Consider the following 22,491-nt stretch of genomic DNA (forward strand, 5'->3'; position numbering starts at 1 on the left):
TGAAGCAGGTGAATACTAAAAGATAATGAATCATAGTTCCTTACTTGAGTGATCAGAGAACATGCAGACCCCAAATAAGTTGGATTTGAAGAGTATTAGTCCTGTATAGATAAAACCAGATTTTTAAGACAGGTGTTTGGTACTTAAATAGACAATATCTCACCAGCTAATTGAAACTTCAGCTGCTGTTTATTGGACACTTGCTCTTTCAATCTAAAAATATCATGAGTGTTTTGTCTGACTATTGATACCTGTCAGAAAAAGTTTAGTTGCCATATGAACATGAACTAAGGATGATGGAGAGGAGAGGAATCCATGTAAACTATCTAAAACACCATCACAGTGTAGAGTAAATCTATTTGTCCTAATGAAACAGGTGATGAATACAAATACTAGACAAAAATATTCTAATGCTAATCAGACATAGGATTAGAATCAGATTTTACTGCAGTTACCAAAGAAGATAAAGCCTTTAGGAAAATGAATCACCACACATAAGAAAAATTAGGTTTCCATGCTTCGTCCAGGTGAGATCCTCAGGCAGAGGAGGACCAGTCAACTCTCACACTGCAGCTGGCATTTTCTGTCTAGTTATTCTGTTTCTTTCCTTAGACATAATAGTGAAAGAAATATAATATTCCAGGCCTGCAAAAGAAAATTCCAGTGACAATATTTGTATCCATCTTCACATGAAGAAAGGCTTAGAATTCTCGACTTCTGCAAGTCAGCCTGTGCCTATGTATAAGATTTCTTGATCTATGCAGACTGAAACAAAGGAGAACAAATTGATGGCTAACTGGAAGACCAAAAGGTTAACATCAGTTCTGAATTAAAGCTATGAAAAGGAAAATTATTTCTGAATATTGAAAAATATTTTTTAATTATGTGTTCTGTTAAACAACAGGGGCATGTGCACTCGTGGAAGCAGAATTATGAGGTGACATTTTATAATTGAGTGGGAAAACTAATTTTAAGCATCCTTCAGGGCATAATTTTTCATTGGATAAAATACAGGAATGGTATTTTATTTTAAATTGTTTTTATAATTCTAAGATGAACTGAAAAATTACTGGTCTTTAACCACTGCCTTTTTTATTACTACTTTTTCAATCAAGTTTTTCTTTGTTAAATCTCCCCTTTGATCGGGTATTTCTGATAAGACAGGACTTGCTCTGGGTTTTCAAATGTGCAGCAGGAAGACATGCAGACAGCTGAAAGTGCTTTTTAGAATTGTTAGATACCTAACAGCAGCATTAAGTGCCTAAAGTCACAAAAATACAGGTCAAATTTTCTACTCCAAACTCTCTAGCAGCATTTACAGAACTGTAAAATTCCCTTCTATAGAAGGGTCTTTTCCTTATAAGTATTGCCCTTTCCAGATTTATTATCTGCTGGGCATGAAAATACAAACAAAATAAACTTAGCATTAGGCAGCAAATACCACAGGTTTTAGGTGATTCCCCCTTGCCCATGATCCTCTTCCATCACTACTGTGAGGGGTCCCAAACCCAGTCTCTGACAGAGAACTGAAAAATTCCTCTTAAAGGACCATGGCTTGGCCTACAAAGATGACAACATATAAATGTCTTCAAAACTTCAGTTTAATACATTCTGTGGGAGCATTTCTGTTGTACTTTCTCTGTACATGTGTGATTCTCTTCCACTCTAATTTTTCAGCTTTAATTTGTCCTCTCTGAGCATATCATCCATTGTTACGTTTTTCTTTTTTCTTAAGATGAAGGGGAAAGCCTCAGTCAAGCAGACTCTTATGAAACCAGACAAAAGAAAGAAGTAAAATTACAATAGGCACTAAGATAATGTTAAGAAAAAAACCCTGCAATTTTGTGAGGAAAAATCTATATATTCTTTATCCCTGTAAACAGCTGCAATATCCTCAGGATATTTCCCCTTGTGCCCATTCACTCACACAGCTGCAACATCTTCAGTTTCTGTATCTAAACAGAGATTTTTATCAAACTACCCAATTAAAGTCGTCTGAAAAGAGGGGGAGAAAATGCCTTATATAGTTCACTGGTTTTATCCAGAGGGCAGGTAAAGAACCATCTTTTTTTTTTTTTTTTTTGGTGTATGTAGGCAAGTAATATAAATGAGAAAGCATAAATAGATTCCCTGCCTATATTTGTATCAAAATGGCTATGGTATCTCATTTCAGATTCATTATTTTTCAATAAAAAGAGCCAAAATAATGAATTATGCCCTGTCACTGTTAATTCAAATAATGTGAAAGTTTTACTGGAGTTTGTTTTTTTAAATACCTGTAAAAACTTCCTTGGTGTTGATAGAAGCAGACATAAGCCAATAATGAGAGTTAAAAAAAAAAAACAACCTGTCTCAAGAGCTATTCATTACTGGACAGAACTAGAACAATTCAATGTTGAACTCTTTCAATTCAGAATAAATTATGCAGAATAGAGGAAATCCAGAACATTTCATTACAGCTTTTTAGAGTTACAAAATATTTTAAAAATCCCATTAAATAACAATGGCTCAGGGGTTTAAACCTTCATTTCACAAAAAAAAAATTAAGAAGAAAAGTACTTTAGTGAGAAAAAGATGTAACTACTCAAGTAAGTATACCCAAAATAAGAGTATGAATGCCTACCTGACTGAATAAATCCTCTAACTAAAAAATTCCTCTTATAAACCCACCTGGAACATGTTGTTGTGAACAATTAATAATTTTGGCTCAGAAATTCAGTGGTTCAATCCTACTATGCCAACCAAATTTCTTGCAAAAATGTATAAGTTCAGAAACTGGCAAAATTAGCACATTATTTGGTTTCATTATACTGTCCTAATGTAGGTATAGTAAATACAGTAATTGAATGAAAAATGTGTCAACAGAACCACTAAATTTTGATAGCTGGATTAAAATTGTAGTTTAGATTAAGAAGAATAAAGTGTTTCAATGCTTGGGGCCAGCATGCCAGAGGCAGTGAAGTAGTGACACATCAAGTGAGATGCATCTTCTCTAGACTTTCCCAATAACTGGGGACACTGAATGAGTTCAATCAGACAGGCTGGTGGGGATGATGGAAGAGGTGCTATAAGCACTCGTTCACTGACTAAAGCAGCCTTTCTGGCTTTGAAATGAACTGATCCAATATACAGAAGGTTCTCCTATTCCAATTCAACCAGAATTTTAAAGCCACCCTCAAGCGTTCTGAATCAAAGGTAACATAAAAACTGCTTTTAGCAAAACTGAGGAAAAGAGCATCAAAACTTCAAACCTCTGCCAAACAAAGCAAGTGAACAAAAAGAAATCCCAGAGCAGAATTATACTCAATGAAATCCTGCATTAATGTTTAATCTGTTGAGCCACAGGGTACCTTGTAGGCAAGTCAGTTAATTTTTTCCTGCACTGCAATTTCCCCACATATAAAATAGGACAGAAACATTTACTTAGTTGCAGTGGCTGTGAGAATTTAAACCCTGCACACATCCCTGCTTTGCAGGCAGCAACAGCCATTTGCACAGTGCTGGGCTGGGGGAAGTATCATTAATCATAAAGAACATTAATCATAAAGAAGAGATCAAACATTTCTCTGAATTGTTCTGACAAAGGTAATTAATGCTAAAATCCAAGAAAGAACTTCAGTCTACTTGCACTTCTTCCAGCTTTGGGCATCTCGCTGACCTGCCTAAATCAGAGGCCTCATCACTCTCTGCTCCCTCTGCAGCTTTTTGGGTGGGAGTGATGCTCCAGATTGCATTCCAGATCCTGCCTGGTACAAACCACCCTCTGCAGCTGCCTCCTCTCCACACACAGTCTCAGGTGAGCACTTCAGGTGTTCCAGTTTCAAACAACAGCTAAAAAAACCTTCTTAAGGAAGAATTCAGGTGATAAATCCTAAAATTATGGTAGGTATCCCAGTGTAACTGGGAACCATCCAACTTTTAATCTCCAAAACTCAGGCTTCATTTTTAACAGCACAAATGTCAGCTCTTGCACTAACAATGTCTTACCAGCACCCCCAGATTTGTGTGTAACACTCCATGCCCTGAAAACTCCAGTTTAAGACTGGCTTACACCCAGTTTTACCCATGCTGCAGGTGCATCTCTTAAAGCTCTTTATTTACACTGATCTATGGTGCATTCATAAACAAGCATGCTTTTACTCTATTCCTTAATTTTATGCAAAATTTGAGGACTTGGAGCTGTTGTGCTGGGACACATGCAACAGAGGTTAGAATTTTCACTGTTAACGAGAACACAATTTAATGACCCTGAGTATGGGTTGTAAGAGACAATGCTACGCCAAGTTAATGGTGTTTTCCTGCAAAAGCCAATTACTTTAGTCTACAAGGATAATCTATTTCATTGGAACAAGACAGGGTCACAGAAAGATTTCCATATTTTATAGTTATCTTTAGGAAACAAGCGAGGGGAAATACAAAAAGTGTTGCTGATAACACAAGGCACCAGGAAAAAAAAACCCAAAAAACATAGATGAAGCTCCTGTAAGAGGCATTTGTTGCTAGGAGCAGGATGACTTCACTATTAAAAATCCTTTTCTGAAGACAGAAAAGGAGGAAATAAAAATAATTCTTCAACAAAACAGCTAAAAATATCTTTCAAATGTTCTTCCCAATTTCAAGCATTGGTAGGAGTGTTGAGGTTTTTTCCCCCCCACGTCTCCATTTTCTCTTTTTTTATTGGTTGACTATTTCCCTCTCAAAACTTTTTCTATCAATATTTAAAAAAAAAAAAAGTTTTCTCTTCTTTGCTGAAAGAACAGTAGTACTGAGAAAATCGCAAATATTTTCAAACCAATACAGGCCAGTTACATCCACTGACCCATTGATTTTTTAGCTACAAGGTAATTATAAAGCCTCTGGGTTCTTAGCAACACATGGGAGAAGAAAAAAGAGTTTAAATCATATTCCTCTCCAGTAAGATATTCTACTTGGAAATAGATTTTTATTTAAAGGAATACTATGATAGAAAAAAAACCAAAACAACCAAACTTCAGTCAGTTCTCTTCCTGTCTACTATTGTTGAGGCAGCTTCAATGGTTCCCCAGGGCAGGTGATTGACTCTCCCAGATTCTACAGCTCTCTGTAACAGCTCTAGAAAAGAGAAGCAACTTTTTGGAGAAATACATTCATGAAGTTACAGAGTGCCACAGGTTGGAGTTTATTTGCCTGTGCTCTGAATTGTATCAGGTATGTCTTAGGAGAACTGTCCTTAATGCAAATAACATGAATATGAAAGCTTCAATGGCTCCCCTCAGACCTTTCCATTGAAATGCAACATAGTCATGTACCATGCAGAAGCTGCATACTAAAAAGAAAAAAAAAACTAAAAATCCATATTTTTTACAAAGTAGAACTTGTGTCTAAATGATGGAATCGTTTCACAGTGGGAAAGGAACTATATGTCCTCATAGTCACTTTTTCCTTGAGCTGCATGTTCAATTATTGCTTAATCAGGAAACACCTTTCTACTTCCTATAAAGTATTGGTTCACTTCCTAGTTAGATATCTGTGTGCTGGCACTCAGCCCAAAGATATTATTGTGGCTTCTCCCTGTACTTCAGAAATCTCACAAGCAGCCTGCTGGATGTTTCAGGTGTGATGGTTTAATTATGAATAAGGGTAACAGGGTTGCCTGGGGATTATTGTTTTTTTTTTTTTCTTAATTGGAGAAAACTTGGCATAGAAACAAGACATCAGAAAAATATGATTTGCTTCAATTAAAAAGGAAAGAAAAAAGGTAAATTTGCCTACACAGAACCAGCTTTTCAGACCAACATATAGAATATTAAATGCATACATGTACCATTAAATGAGAAGCAAAAACAAGACAGTGCTTAACTGGTATTGCTATCCATACTGTGCCTGCAGATTTTACACCCTCTTTCACAAATGATACTGCAATGACTCCAGGATGAAAATCAGAAGCTGTTCCAGAGCCAGCTAGAAGGTGATAGCATTCAGGATCAATAGGACTCTGCAGCCACCTGTACCCAGAGCAGAAGGAATGGCGACCACTGAACACAGGTATGTCCCAGCCACCCTTTATTACTGCCACATGCCCTGCTAGCATCAGCTGCTGGGCACCTATCTGTGAAGAAAGCACATCCCTTACATTTTCTCATTTTCAACTGTTTTGCCACAAGCAGAAAAGAAAACAAACTCAAGAAACAGTGAAAGCTGAATCTTTTCTCTAGCCCAAGAGGTTAACTATCAGTTATTCTTTTTAAGCCAGCAGCCTGTGTTCTGTGTTAGGAAGACAGATCTAACAAATCTGGATGGTGTATATGCAGGGGAAGTTATTTTTCAGTTTGGGAAAGTGGTACTGAGGCCTCTTCCTTATGATTTTTTTCAAAAGTAATTTCCAGTAATACATTAAACTGAAATTCAATTACAAAGCAAATATATCTCAGCTAATGTGAATATTGGCTGGGCTAGCAAGGAGAAAGAAAGGGAAGATAGAGTTACTGAACACCAAAAAGATGGTGTGTTGTGAAAAAGATTATTTCTAGGTTTATTCCATCACACTTGAAAGTCCAGGTGGCACTTCAGTGGACCAAGAAGCACTGAAAATTATTTCTAAATTCTGCAGCATAAACTCAGAACTAAGAGAACAACTTTGAGTGGATTTTATGGCATTTAATGAGAGATATAAATAGAAATTAAATGCCTCTTCCTAACCTCAATAATGTGTGATATAGCAATTCTTTGCTTTCATTGCAAGAAGAGAAAAGGTCTTTCACATGTGATCTTTAGTTGTAGAAAGCAGAGGAGCCTAAGTGTACATGGAACACAGCATGCTTGAAGGAACACATGTGATTTAGAAAAAAAGGCAGTTTATTTTTAAATAAATGGTTTGAAAACAAAACCTGTTTCTGGAAAAAAAAAAATCCCAATATATTGCTTTGGGGAAATGATAGACTGAAAATATGAATGTTTACCAGAAGTGGGAAAAGTAAAAAAGGATTTCTAGGTCCTCAAAGAAGCTATACCGTGCTTTTCTGCATCTTATTTTCCTGTGAGTGAGGAACTTCAGCAGAACAATTCTTCAGCAAAGCACCACAGTCCTGACTGCTCCCAAAGACATCAACATGGAGTATGAGAGACCACAGAAGAAAATAACAGATATTTTCTAACAAGTTCCCAAGCTTTAATCCCTCAAATTGTCACATCGCATAAAAAAACCACGAAATTTTTAACTCCCCTGTCTTGTCCTAGTCTCACACCCCACACAAATCAAAATAAATAATGGGAAGAAAAATAAATTATGACTATCCAAACAGCAAGAGCTTTGGGGTTCACAGATTGCATGGCAATAGTTCTTATCACTACCTGGTTTGTCTACTCAGTGTAATAGGTACAGTCCATGACAACTGACTCATAAAACTTAGATATTTGGACAGCAATTAGTGTCAAACACTATGCTAACACTTCACAGCTTCCTTAAAAATGTTCTTATGGGTTCCAAAGCATGTTATTCTCTTCTGAGACAATTCATCTAGCATTATTCTGAGACCACATCTACCTCTGGTTTCTGATTTCTACGCTTTCTGAAGATCTCTTTTCCATAATGCCCAGCAGTTCAGCCAACACCCTCTTGTTCAGTATTACAGATGCTTGAATGTCCAGCAAAGAGATTCCATGGAATCCACCCTGCAATAAAGACAAATACATTTACCTGTCATCTGGCATATACAGCTGAGGCTCAGACAAATTCACTTTGTGCAAATTTAACTTGTGTTGAGCCAACCAAAATGAATTATTATCACAGAGCAACTGACAGATGACTAACAGGTGAAAATAAACACGAGGTTAATTAAATCTTTTACTGGTAATAGGATGGATAATATACTTTTCTTTTGGCCATGCTGTTCTTACCAGAATAAGAGAAGCATTCAATATGTTCTGCTTCCAAAGGAAGAACGGAGGCTGTAAATTTTACGACAGTTATGGAGCAGTTCTAGAAACAGTTGGCAGATCATACCAGCACCTAAGGACCATGAGTTGGGAGAAAATCATAATGATTTTTTGACAAAATTTCCATTTCTGAAGGAAAAAATTTCTCTGAGAAGATGCTAAGTGTCCACTGGAAATTAATAAAATGTAATGTTTTAGTGGGAGTCTACTTGACCCTGATGTTTTGACTAACTGCCTCTAAACACCTCACTTTGGTCAGATTAAACCAGTATCAAATGCATTTTGTTATGTTAGCTCTCCTGATGTATACAGTAATCCTACATCCCTTTTCTGCCCTGTCAAAGTACTCAGAGGATAATTTTCATGGACCATTTTCCACCTGAAATTGTCAGCATTAAAGTACCTGCTCTGTGGAACTGTCTAGAGTCCCTCTATGGTCAATGAAAGGAGGAGTGGCAGTGTCATCCTTCTGGATTGTTCTTCTCTTTTTCTTCTCTCCTTCTCTCCCTTCCCACTATAAGAGAGCACCTCTGGGACCACTCTACAAAATATGTGTTATTTTTTGGCACATCCTGAGCTGCATCAAAAGCAGTGTGACTGTGACCAGTAGGTTGAGGAAGGTGAGTCTGCCCCTTTAGTCCAGTGTTGAGAGACCCCAAAAAGTGTGCTGTGCCCAGCTCTGGGACTCCCAACATAAAAAAGACTGAACTCCTCAAGAGATTCCTGAGGAGGACCACAAAGATGATCAGAGAGCTAGAGCACCTCCTCTATAAGGACAAACTGAGAGAATTAGGATTGTTCAGCCTGGGAAAGAGAAGAGAAGGCTCTGGGGAGACCTTAGAGCAGCCTTCTAGTACCTAAAGGGGCTACAAGAGAGCTGGTGAGGGACATTGTACAAGGGCATGGGGTGATAGGACAAGGGGAAATGGCTTTAAATGGAAAGGAGGTAGGTTTAGATAAGATATATGGAAGAAATTCTTTACTATGAGCTTGGCGAGGCCCTGGCACAGGTTGCCTGGAGAGCTTGTGGCTGCGCCATCCCTGGAAGTGGTCAAAGTGAAGTTGGATGGGGCTTTGAGCAACCTGGTCTAGTGGAAGCTGTCCCTGCCCATGTCAGGGGAGTAGATCTAGATGATCCTTAAGGTCCTTACCAACCCAAACCATTCTGTGATTCTATGAAACTAAGTCTAAGCAACTCCTGAAAAAGCACATGGGCACTTTTGAAAATATTGCCCTTTATACCTTTAGTGAAAAGCATTTTCTTCCTGTCAAACCTAAAAACCAGATGAAAACGGAAAGAGCCCTGTTAGGTAGCTAACATAGTCAGCACCACAGTGACTTGGACTGAAATGCCTGTTTTAATCTTCCCAGAGTAAGTTTCCTGAACTGTCTCTTTCTGTTGTTCTTCTCACTTTGAATTTAATAGCAGTTCCCCCTGAATGACAGCCAAATGCTGCGTCCTACAGGGCTGGCTGTATCCACTCATGCAATTGCTAAGTCACCTACCACTGAGAGATCCAATTACCCCACCTCCTCTTTCATGTTCCTTAGTCATTGCAATCTGCAGCTGCACTTCTGCTAAGGTTCTCTCTTGTTTCTTCCCCACTTTCCTTCTCCTTTCCCTGACGGTTATATTTATCTCTGACCTTCATGCTATTTGCCAGATTTATTTTTTTATTGTTGAATTTCACTCCTCAGTTTCTTTTTTTGTAATATGGTGCTTTCTGAGCAATGCTGTGGAGCAGCAGCTTTCTCTTCTGCCTTCTTGCTTCTTTACTGGGAGGGCAGCCTGGTTCCCCTTCTGGTTTAATATCAGAATCCATACTGCAATCAGGGGTAAATATACTGATTTTCTGTTTACCAGAAAATTACTTCTTTTCATGTGAAAAGAAGAATCCAGTAAGACAAAGAACCATTTCCAAAGACCCATTTCAGAACCTTAATGCAAATTTTCCTGAAACTTGTCTTACCCTCTGTCTTTCATTCTCTCAGTTTAAGCAATATGCCTGAGATAATGTTTGTCAGGGATCTTGTGCCTTTCCATCCCTGGCACTGAAGGAACTAAATCAGTCAGTAAAAACTATAAAAAGTTCTGGTGTTTAATTATGAGCTAAACTCAAATATCACTGAACTTGCTAAAACCCCAGGGGAAGCCACATAATACAACCTGTCAAAGCCTCAGTCTGATCAAAAATAAATTACACCAAAAGTTAATTGTTGGGAAAAGACAAATTTTTGTGTATTCTGACTCCTTTTTTAATCATTCTATTTTATAATCATAGGGTGAATTTATTGGATTTTTAAATGGTTAAGATTGCTAGCATGAAATACAACTAGCTACAGATACTCTGGGAAAGCAAAAGCAAGGTTTAGCTGCTTCCAGAGAATTTTTTCCCAAAAATTATATGCTCAAAATGATGCAATTTCAGTCAATACAGAATCTATTGACTGTGCTTCTAGTGTCTTTTGTTAAAAAAATAACAGCAGCTTTTCTCTACTCTATCCCTCCTCCCTGATTTTCTTGCATGAATCAGATTTTTGGCAAACAGGCTGCACTCTCCTTTTATCTGAAATTTCTCCCCATATGCTGAACAAGATTTAACCTTTTGTACCCATTTATTACAACACCAGGCCCACATCCACCGTTGTACATTGGGAAAACAAGCAGCACAACAGTGTACAGAATGGTAATTACAGCCCTGGCTCCACCCCAAGCCTTTCTACAAATGTGTGAGCATGCACACACACAGAGTCAGAAGGGAAGGACAAACACGGATCTTGATAAACCATCTGTGGCTTAGCAGAGGTGATCCATGGAGTTCACTTGCCTGTTCTCTTCAGAGGGAGTCACCTTGCTTGGTCTAGGATGCACTTGGTGGGGACTTACAAACTGCTGAGGCTGATTCTCACACGTGAGCTCAACACCTTTTTTCTCATGAGCGTGGCTTGTCCCCACGTCCCCACAATCCACTGAAGGTGCTGCTCTGTTATAATCGAAATACACAAATTCATTTGCATTAGCTCAAATCAAACATTGCCTGTTCCTCACAGGAATGAGCTGCCACACTGCGAATCAGAGCATAAATCAGCCAGAAATACACTCAAAGAAGTCCTCAGGTTGGCAATTGCTCTTGACTCCTGAAACCCCAGCAGAAAACTTTGAGAAATTTGGCAATAAAAGTTTCACATTTCAGTTCTTTGCATGACAGCCAAGAACATGGATATCACATGCACTCACTATAATTTGAACTGTACTGAGTCACCAGATTTGTGAATTTGTATCTTTAATAAATTGGAAATATATAATAGACTGTCTCCCCACACAAGTCCTTTTTATAAAAGATTTAGAAATGTACTGCCTTCAGATAGAAAGGTTACTTAAAGGTTTAATGCAAAGTCTACTCTACCTGCCCATGACTCCAGTTTTGCAAAAAATGGTCATACCTGAATTTCTTGAGACTACAATGGTAAGTGCTTAGAAAATTAGGGTTAACTTGCTCCTATAAAATGCTTTGCGTACTTTTTAGTCCAAACCAACAGGTGATGAAGATGATTAGCCCTCTAGCAAAGAATGAATAATTCACATATTCAGCAGGCAAATCTCTTTGACAAAGAGAGAACTTTCTTAAACAGAATACTTGGTCATTAAGTTTTGTAATTTGTAAACTGAAGATGGTAAATTCTTGTGAATACATTTATTTCACGAAAGAACTGTCAAAAAGTTAAAACTTCATTATGGAAAGCTTTGGTCTTTCTAACACATATATGTCTACCTTGGATAACAGTATCTGTAAAGGATCCTTAAAAATACAAAGGATTTTAGCCCCAACCTTTCATCTTAACCTTAAGTGTTATCTGGAGTATGGGACTAGGAAGCTTTCCAAAGATTTAATTGACTACCCTTTCCCTATTACTGCTCACTGACAGTTACATTTTTCTATATTCTGATGTGAGGTAAATTAATAAGCCATGAGCAAAAAAGACAGCTGTGAATAACCTAAGCCACCACTGCCTGTCATTGTTCTTCCAGTAAGAGAGGAAGAAAGTAGACATTAGGGAAAATTTTAATAATAGATTTTGACACAATCTGAAATTACATCTAACCATTCAGAAAAATAAAAACACAAAGCAAAAGAAACTAAAATGAGGTTGCCCTGGCTAAGCAAACCAGTGAAAGTTTCACACAGGTATGTGTATACACAAGCACAAGAATAAATAAATTCTTAAATTAATTTGAGGCCGTCTGTTGCTAGATAACTGCTGCTTCTACACACAGAAAACAGTTGGGAATACTTTAATATAATTAGGGACAGAATTTAAAGACTCATTTCCCTATTACTGTATTAATTATACATTTTAAATGAGAAACAGAATTGTTGCTCTTATTTAAGAATTATGCCTCAAAAAGCCATGTAAAACATGGCTTTTCAAAGATGAGATAGAGGCACGCTTGGCTCTCTGGGTCTGCAAGTGCTCAGTGCCAGGTCAAGCTGAGCTTCTTTTCCACCAGTACCTCCAGGCCCTTCTCCTCAGAGCTGCTCTCAATTCACTCTCGATTCACCCAGCCTGTGTGTTTGTGCTCAGGATTGTCCCAACTCACCTGCCCTTGACCTTGTTGACCTTCATGAGGTCGAGACCCAGCTCTCCAGCCTGTCAAGGTCCCTCTGGATGGCATCCCTTCCCTCCAGTGTGTGACTGACTTACACAGCTTGGCATCATCAGCAAATTTTTCAGGGGTGCCCTGGATCCCACTGTCCATGACACAGATGAAGATGTCAAACAGTGCTGGTGCCAATAACGACCCCGAGGAACCTCACTGGTCTCCACAGGGACACCAAGCCATGAACAGCAACTTTGGCTGTGATCATCCAGCCAACTCCTTATCCACCGAGTTGTCCATCTGTCAAATCCTCATCTCTCCAATTTCCACAGATTCATTCTTTTCAGAGGAGGAAGTACATTTGAATTTCTCACATTACGTTTCTCGAATTACATGAGAAGTATCTTATGCAAATGAGTTAGGTCTTTACTAATGAGACAAGGTATTAATTACTGCAGTGTTTTCTTTATTGTGGGAGAAATATTAAATCATCATGTCAAACATCCAGCATTACATGAAGAAACTTAGGTAAGAGTATGTGAGGGTTAATTACATTCTTAAATTATTAAATTCTTACTTAAACTATGCTACTATTTAATACATTATAAAAACACTTTGCAGTTTAATTTTGCCTACCATAATAAACTAGCTGTGGGTGCTGCTTGCAAAGTTCATTCTTATCATCAATCTCTCTTGCAAGCCTGGATTTTTTGATTTCTCAGACTATGCATTTCATGAACATTTGTTATGACATTCTGGTCCAGAGAAATCAACAGGAGGAATGGTATTGATCACAAGGCCATGATTTTCCTTCCTTAAAGGATGAGACAATTTAAGATGCATTTTGAAAGGATTAAGGGCTCTTTCATCAAAATCAATACTTGAAGATCTTTCCGGCAGTCTGTGAGGTTGCCACAAGTTATTTATCTGCTTATCTTTGTTCAATATGTTAATAGCTTACTGGATTCCTGATAATACATCTTGGAAACTGTTATCTTCTTTCTTCTCTTATCAGTGACATACTAGGCTACGTTATCAGCGTCCACTAAATAATTTCTTTTGAAACTGTGAGAGGTGAGTAAAGGAAGAAAATGTCAAAAAAGTGATGAAGTGTTTTTCCAGTGTAGAGATTTAGCTTAGTTCTTGTCAAAAAATAGAATTCTCATGTCTTAACTAGGATTATTTCTACATGTTCATCAGAAATAGAAGTGAAGAAAAATGTTGGTTTAATTAGTTCAATACTGTTAAAATCTAGGAGAAAAAACCCAATGGCTCTAGCACACAACAGAGGAATTTACAAGCACTGACATCTATGCAGACTTCAGTTTCTGTCAGTAATTTCCCATACCCACTGACACTGCAGGCTGTGCAATTCCCAACAGTATTTAGACCTTGAGCTCATTTATTCAGGTATGATATTTTTATAAATGTTATAGGACGACTTTATGGGGCTACAGAGAAGTTAATTTCATCCTGCAATTTAAAAAGAAAAAAACCCAAAACCTTTCTGTCCTAATAGCAGCTGGCACCAGCAGGGCTTAATGAACCTGTTAATTTACTAATATGCACTAATGAAAATGGTGATTAGTTGCAGGCCATCTGGGTCACTAAAGAGTTGATTTATATCATATTTAGAATGAGAGCTCAGAAAACAAAATGCCATAGCTATCTCTAGTCTTCAGAATCAAAAGTTAAATCTGACCTTGGGATGTGGGGCCTTTTTTGCTGTGTTTTGTTCTTTACTTAAAGTATTTGACGCTCTTCATGGTCATTGAGAATGCCACAGAGAAGTCCAGTTCCAGTGAAAAGAGGAATTTTTATACAGAAACAACAAGGAAAAGAGAGGAGCATTTTAATCCTTTAGTAAATCTCCTGTTTCACTCTCTTTCCTGTTGAAAGGGAAGTATCTCAGCTGATCTCCAGGGAGTGGATACATTCCTTCACTTGCCTTGTTCAATAAACAGAATGTTAATTGTTTTCATATTTTCATGACACTGAACTAAGATGAATAAAAACCTCTGTAACTTCACACAGCTAAAAACCCCCTCTTCCAGTTAGGTGATCAAAATTACTACTTTGATTTTGCAATAGGATGAAAATCTTTATTCTATATCTTGCACAGACTTTAAAATTGTTTTTATTGGATAGTCCAATAGTCCTAAATTCTTTATTTTACCTTATTATATTGGAAGCTTATGGCATTAAACCACACTTATTTAAAAGATCAATGAATTATTAAACTTTAAAAGGAAGATTAAATGGAAAAACAATGACATTCATCTTCATCTACTGAATGATCCAAGGAAATGAGACTTCATCTACTTATTTTGGAGACAAAAACTAATATTGAAACTAGTTTTAATTATCAGCAGCCTTTCTCTTTCAAGAATGGGGGAAAAATAGGGACAGTTTTCAGGAGAATGGAAAATATTAAAGCCAAATGACACAACTGCAAAGGTGTTTAGTTCACATATTTTGAAATTCCATTGTATTGAAGATAAATTCTGGTTTTCATTATTTTTCTACAGACAGCTCTGGAAAAAATATGTAGTAACTTCTCGAGAAAAGTGGCAATAGTGGGAGAGAGAAAGCCCAAAGTACATGACATTTTTCAAGTTTCCCCTGCTGAAGTGGATTAACAAACACGTTTTCCCCAGTGTTCCACGTGCTAATAAAATGCAGGGAGTCAGCACCTCTTTCTCTCTCAATGAAATTAAATCCATCTATAACTCTCATTCTCCATCTGTAGAGTCAGAACAGGAGCTCTGTGAACTCAAAATAGACAACAAACTTCATGGAGAATGATGAGACACTAAGCTGAAATATTTTGCATTTTCCAAGATGCAAGACCTTGTTTTCACTTCTTCCCAATACGTTTTGCTCCTCCATTATGTTTGTTCATTACTGCAGTTATCAAACACTGTGCAGGGAATGCACAAGGCAAGGATGTAACCTACTGATTTAGTATGGAAAATAGAAGGAAGACAGGTCTTAACTCTGATGTAACTGCAGCAGTAAAAAAAACAAACAAACCTACCTGACTAAATTATCTACCTAATTTCACATGTCCAACAACTACATGGCTGAGGTATTTTCAGACCAGTTCTGCAAAGCACTTAATCGTTTGCCAGCCTGGAAGGATATAAAGAGCCAGAGTCCTATTTAGATGTTTCAGGGCAGATGCAAGCTTAGGTCCTGTCCTGAGTAAGAACATTACATCCTTGTCTGTGCCTATCCTCAATCTTTACTGTACTCTGAAACTAGGTCACCTATTTATTTGCCTAAGGTTTTGGCTGAGAACAGAAATACTGTCACACTAGACTGAGTAAGGCCTTCCTACTACATCATCTCCATCAGTACCCAACACTAGAGAAAATTAAGGAAGCAACCAGACCTGAAACTATAATCATTCTCCATCGATCCATTTTCAAAAGTCTCTAAAGGTTGTTGGCTCTACATTTCACAATATTTCTGTATTTTTCTTTGTGCTAGGTTTACATGTATTTCTCATTTACATTTTTGCCTCTATATTTTGCCCTTAACAGCTTCAAATTCCAGAGTTCAACGCTGATAACACACTGTGTGGTTAGAGAGAAATCTTTTTCCTGTTTCCTCTTTCCAGTTTTATCTCCCTTTACCCAATATGAACTTTAATTGTATCTGGCCTTCTTGACCACCAGGGTGACAAGTTTGAAAATAGAAGCACAAAGCCTGTAAAAAACCAGCATTTACAATACTGAATCAGAATGACTTGTCTAGTTCACAAAGGTATTTTCATAATTAATTACCCATGTAGGTATTCACAGTACATGATGTACTGAAAAGCCCAGTTTCACTTCGCTGAATTCACCAAACTGAAATGTGTGTTTCTATGAAATGCTTTGTAGTTTAAAGTCTAACATAGAAGTCAACCATCAATAAGCAACACCTAAACCTTTTTTCTTTAAAGAAAAAAAAAAGAATTCCATTAAATTGATTCCTGTTATTTAAAAAAAAAAAAGAAAGAAACCACAATGGCAACAAGTTAATGCCTACCTTCTAGTCGAGGCCACCATCCTATTATTAGAAGAGATGAGGTCTGGGACCTAAACAAAATATTCTTTTTACTTCAAATAAAATACAAGAAGCATAGATGTAGACACACTCTTACTAACATTGCTAAAACTAAAGATTGTTAATAGTATTCCAAACCTCTCAAAAAAAATTGAGGTTAAGTGTGGAATAATCACATAAAAAGAAAACAGCCTTCCATCTGTCTCTGTGGTTGAGTAGAAGGATGAAAAAATGGATCAATTAAGAGGAATAAAGAAAAAAATCTACCAGCATTATTGAGGCACTGGCACTATTATCAAGAAGATAATCCAATATTACTTTCTGACTGTCTTCAAAGAGGATGCTCTTGTCCACAGATATTTTAAAATAACTAAGTGGATTATCAAACCACAAAACCATTCAAAGAGAAGAATGCTGAATAAGCCATTTGGGATTCTACAGCAGTCGCAGAGCATTTTAAATTATGCTCATAATATTTTTTCCTCAGGACAGTTATGCAATGTACCTCAGTGAAGATTGGCATACCCAGTACAGAAGTCTGATGAACTGAACACCACTGAAACTTTTGTTTACATATTACCAGCATAACCTTGTTTTTAAAAAGAGCTACGACTCTGCATGCAGCTTCATCTACTGATGAACATGTATTCCTATGGAATTTCTTATTAAATGTGCATCATAACAATTGGTGTGGCAGGACCGAGCATGTCACAAGTTTTCCAAGCTACTTCCAAGAATATGAAACTTCTCCCTGTATCAGAATGTATTAAGATATTATAGTAACATCAAGAATAAACTCTGATGAGATCCCTTGCAAACTATTTTTACTGAAAAAAAAGACATTTTCGTTGAGAGCAAGTCTCCAAAGCTACCCCAGTGTGATCGAAACTATTTTGTGAATTCTGAGATAACAAGAACAAAATAGAAAATTAAAGAAGAAAGAAAATAAATAAAAACTATAAGACAGGAAAAAAAACCAAAACACACTCCCACTCCCTTAACAGAGTTTCTAATGCTCATGGGTGCTCACTAGTGCAGTGCACAGAAATCTCCTTCAGGTCAAGTGAAGGGGTAAAATATTCACATTGACCTCAGCTCTACAATAGTTATGTTCAATAAATCTTTGTTTACTACTCCATAAGAACATATTGAGAAAGAATTGAGCAATCTCTCTCAGAAATACAGATATTTTTCTTCTAAAACTAATCATCTATCACAGAATATTGGAATAATTCAAACTTAAATGTATCTCTGGAGATCACCTAGCCAACCCCTCCTGCTTTGTGCCAAATTCAGATGATATAGTTTATGACTTTCTTCCATGTGTGTTGAGGAATACTCTGGAATATTTTAATCTGGAATGAGACAGGGAAAAAACGATTCTGTGTATGTCAGAGTCAGCTACAGACACCATTAGTGCCTGTGGAGTAATCTAAAATTTAGCAAACTCATAAAAGTATAATTTTAATCTGTTCCTCACCATTGTTCTCCTGAAGCAAATCACAGAGCAGAAATCTTAAGAAATTATGTTCTCACTTAAATTTCTGACTAAGCTGTAGGACAAAAATATCTCCCTTGGACTTTTGTACAAAACCTAGTTGGAGGTTACACTGCCAGTAACTTATGCAATTAATTGCAATCATTATGGAATCAATGCCAGTGCTTTGCCTTGGCATGAAGCGCACAGAAAAACAAATTAAACACTGGTTTGTAAAAAGAAATACTGAGATTAGCAACAAAAAAATAAGAAATGCTTGTTCCTCAAGCATTTTTGCAGGAAATAAAGTCATCTCAAGCAGGGCTATTTTCATGTGCTCTTTGCCCAGAGTATCTCTTTGCTACTCTCACACTGCTCTGTTCCAAACAGTTCGATGTCTAATGCACATACATTCAAAAACTCTTCATCATATCTGTGTATATTTATTTATGTCTGCCACCATTGTAATGAAGTGTCATGGAAAACTCCAGCAATAAGCAGTAATCTCAGACAAGAAAGTAAAGTGCTCATGTTATAGGTTTCAGGTGACACTTTCCATACTGCTTATTAATCTGTCAAAAGCCTAAAGTTGTTTAGTAAATGAAAATAATTTCTCATTCATGACAGTAATTATGTCAAACGAAATATTTATGTTTGAAGTCCTGATTTATTTTGTGCTAAGAGCACCACCTATTAATATATTCATTCTGAAAAATTACACCACCACCACCAGCAATGAAAATGACCTTGTGGGGAAAAAAGTGAAATTCAAGTACCTTCTCTCTTATATATAGAAAATACATTATCACAACAGAAGTTAAATGTAATTTCCTTAATGGAAAAAGGATGTCCTTAATTGCTTTATATAAAAATCAATTTAAATAGCAGAAGATGGAAAATGTCAAACCCTTAAAAACTTACTAATTATATTACCAAATATGATTTACCATTTACAGTTCTGTTATTGACAGATTTAGAAGGTAGAGATAATTTTGTGAGTCCGGGAGGAACACTAGTAATACGTGTTACAAAACATATAAATGGGATATAATAGCATTATATTTTAAGAGATACCACAGCCCGATGTCTGAACTAAGGCATTTGCCAATGCTCTATAAAACTTTTCCCACTTAAAAGATACTTTGGGGCTAGATGAAGCACCAGATCTGTGCAGTGAGCTACTCACAGATTTGGAAGACCAGATCAGTGTATAAAATTATCTGGTTCTGCTATGCAGTTTTTGGGTTATAATACACACATGCATATTTGGAAAAACAAACACACATCACTGTCAATGCTGACAGATTCATAAAGGATGTCATGCAACTATGAAACCCTACCACAGAAATACTGAGCAGCTCTGGTACCATAGATTTATTTCACTATCATTTTAGTAGTGTCCAGATTTAAATAAATAAATGCTTTATATTTAACTGTAAATACCACTGGTAAGTTATATGACCTCGATGGCTTCTGTGAGAATTCTCCTTCAAAAGGAAAGTGCATCATTCTGCCTATTTCTATTAAAATGGCTTCTTGTTTTCCTGAAGCTTTTCTAACAGCTTCTATACTAGTCATTCTCCCTAAAACATAGGAACATGAAACCACTTTACACAGCAATCAGCAGCATTAAGCTCACAGACCAAACTTCCTGCTTTGATCAGCAAAGGCAAAGAAATTAAACATGTGATAAAGCTTGAATTGAGACAAATTTAGATCAAACTGTCTGTGAGGTTAAATTCACTCAGACCATCTTGAGTTCCTGGCAAGAGCTGAAATAGGTCTTCAAATTTGGCCTTTTCCTATGTAAAAATATATATGTGGCATTACAAACTCAAATAATGCATATTTTGGAACAGGCATGGCCAAAATACCAAATGGTTCTTCTCTGACTGCTGGGAATTCCTCCCATGATTAACCCCCCCCAGAACACCCCACACATCCTCCCCATTCATCCTCTATGCCTGAAAAACTCAGGGTATGAGCTGAAGAAATGCAATGCAAGGAGCACAGGGATTGAGCCCATTTCCCATCAGAGAGCAATTCTACAAGGAAATTCAAAGAAATTAAGAATGTAGTGTGTCTAAGAGCAAAATAAAGTTATGTTTTACACAGCACAGTAGGAATCCCACTCTGCCCTTGATTGTATGAGGGAGCTCATTCACCTGAACTTGTTGTTGAAATAATGACTGACTCTCAAATTTCCTATTAAAACAAACATTGAGCATGCATCCTCAGAAGTTTGGATATTTTTTTCATACTCACTTACCCTTTTGCATTCCACTCCAACTGGATTTTTCCTCTTCTGAAGCATGCTCAGGATGCCTGCTTACCATCGTGGGAGCCTCTGCAGAACTCATCTTCCCTAAACTTGATTGATGCCTGCCCACTTTTGTTCTCAATTCTCACGAGTCTGAGGCTAAAGCAAGACCAGTATTATTACCACTGCCCTCCTTTTAAATCTTTTTCAGAACCATGGAGCAAATACTATTGTTCAATCAAAGATGGAGGAGGAAGAGCAACATCAAGTTTCAATTAGAAAATCCTGGTGCAGTCAACTTTTTCTTACCTAAGCCCTGCTGACTAAAAGAGTTTTCTCTGACTTATAGTGGGGGAGACAAGGCTTACAATATATTTCATGAGAATGACTAAGCAAGGAGGCTGAAATCAGTCGTAAATCTCTTCTGGAACAAGAATGAAAGCAGGCCCAGTGTACTAAGGCTGAAACATTATTCTTTTAACTTGATTGGTTTTGTGCTTTAAAAGCTTTTGGGTGAGGGCTGTTGTACTCTTGCTTTACTAGATGCTCTTCTATAACCCAGACATGTCATTACATTCTTTGTTCCCTACAGCCATTTTACACAGTGATTCAGTTCAAACACAAAAATACTTCCCTTCCTCCCGATTGATTATGTTCTTTACAGCTGCTGATGGAAAAGACTGTCCAGCCAGTGATACCCTGAAGGTGGCACTGCATTTCACACCACTGTCAGTCATCCTGTCACGCCCTGCTATCAGAAAAACTCCTTTCACTTCTACCACTAACTGGTTTCCACTTAACTTCCTGCCACAATGATTTTTTCCTCAGGTCATTCTTGTTAAAATCAGTTCCACAACTGATGAATTTAATGCCTAAGGACTGCTTACCTTAGTCAAAGAACGCTCTCAAGTTTTCACCTTTACATAACATCTCAGATCAGATATTTTCCTTCATATGGATTGGAAGTAAATATGTCAGAAACAGGCACCAGAACCACACCACAGGAAAACATGGGAAACTCATCCATTCTCAGAGAGTTCAGTTCCCTGCCACATATGGACTGATTTAAACACAGAAACATGAGGCTTTAGTATGAACTCTGTTTATTTTTTTATCCAATTTACTTTAAACACTGATGAGTTCCTCTCAGATGAGATCCAGTTTCTCTCTGATTCAGCTTCTATGAATTTCTAGAGGAACGTGAAGATATTCACTGAACATTGAATTGACAAGAAATGTACCTTCTTAAAATAATATATTTGCCTGTATCACCATTTTATCATCATTTTCAGCCTTCCTTATTAGACATTTTTTTGGTTGAAACATAGTCAAGAAATGTCCCCTTTGAAATTAATACTGAATGAAAAAGCAGCAGAAGGGTAGCAAATCATGGCCCTTTGCTCCTATACTTATATGAAAAATGTCACACTATGCCTTGAAATGTCAGACTTATTACCTAAGATAAAACGCTCTCCAAGAGGAATGCTCTAAGAAACACATCTGTTTTCCAGCCTATTCTTTTTCTGGCTTGTTAAAATTAAAATGAAACTTAATATGACTGTGTAAAATAAACTTCTAAACCCTGCTATATAAAAATTAATGTTTGCTCAGAATTGCAAAATGGCAAATTTAAGTTGTCAAAAAATTGGATTGTGTGAAGCTTACACAAACTTATGTTCTACTATCATTGTTCTCAGACAATAGTATTTGAACATAAATAAAATTATAAATAGAAATATACAGCAAAAAAGTTACAAAAAAATTTACCAAACCAGAGGAAATTAAAAGCTGATAAATTACATAACATGAAAACAACTGATCTGACATTTGTGAAGAAAACCTATCAGCTTGGAGAACCAATACTGTTACTGATGTTCTTCAAGCAAAGCAGCACGTCACACTGAAGAATGTCACATGTCAAGAAAGACCAGAAGCACTTAAAATCAAAGCAATTCCTACTAAATAATATTTTGAGTTTGATGGAAAGATATTAGTGATTAGGTGGCAAAATGAGCCTAAAATTATTAAAACAAACTGTTCCTATTTTCTCCTTTTCAATGCTTTTTCCCTTAAGGAGGAACAGACTTGAAAAACGTTCAAGTACAGATTTACAGACACAGAAAATTTAGTGACACTTCTAACACAGGACTAAAGTGCATTGGATGAAGTCAGTGTGGAGCTTTGAGT

The 22,491-nt window shown here is 36.9% G+C and overlaps 1 long non-coding RNA gene across 1 annotated transcript; it reads right to left on the reverse strand.

Annotated features, from left to right (window-relative positions):
* Window positions 1–6,871: 6,871 nt before the first annotated feature.
* On the reverse strand, window positions 6,872–20,457 carry LOC138110497 (uncharacterized). The gene is made up of 4 exons (XR_011150958.1): window positions 20,314–20,457; window positions 10,743–10,898; window positions 7,876–7,987; window positions 6,872–7,650 (listed from the first exon to the last, which is right to left on the reverse strand). It is a non-coding gene; the product is annotated as an uncharacterized lncRNA (long non-coding RNA).
* Window positions 20,458–22,491: the final 2,034 nt, after the last annotated feature.

The sequence above is a fragment of the Aphelocoma coerulescens genome, chromosome 4A (genome assembly GCF_041296385.1).
Source record: "Aphelocoma coerulescens isolate FSJ_1873_10779 chromosome 4A, UR_Acoe_1.0, whole genome shotgun sequence".
In the NCBI taxonomy this organism is placed as follows: domain Eukaryota; kingdom Metazoa; phylum Chordata; class Aves; order Passeriformes; family Corvidae; genus Aphelocoma; species Aphelocoma coerulescens.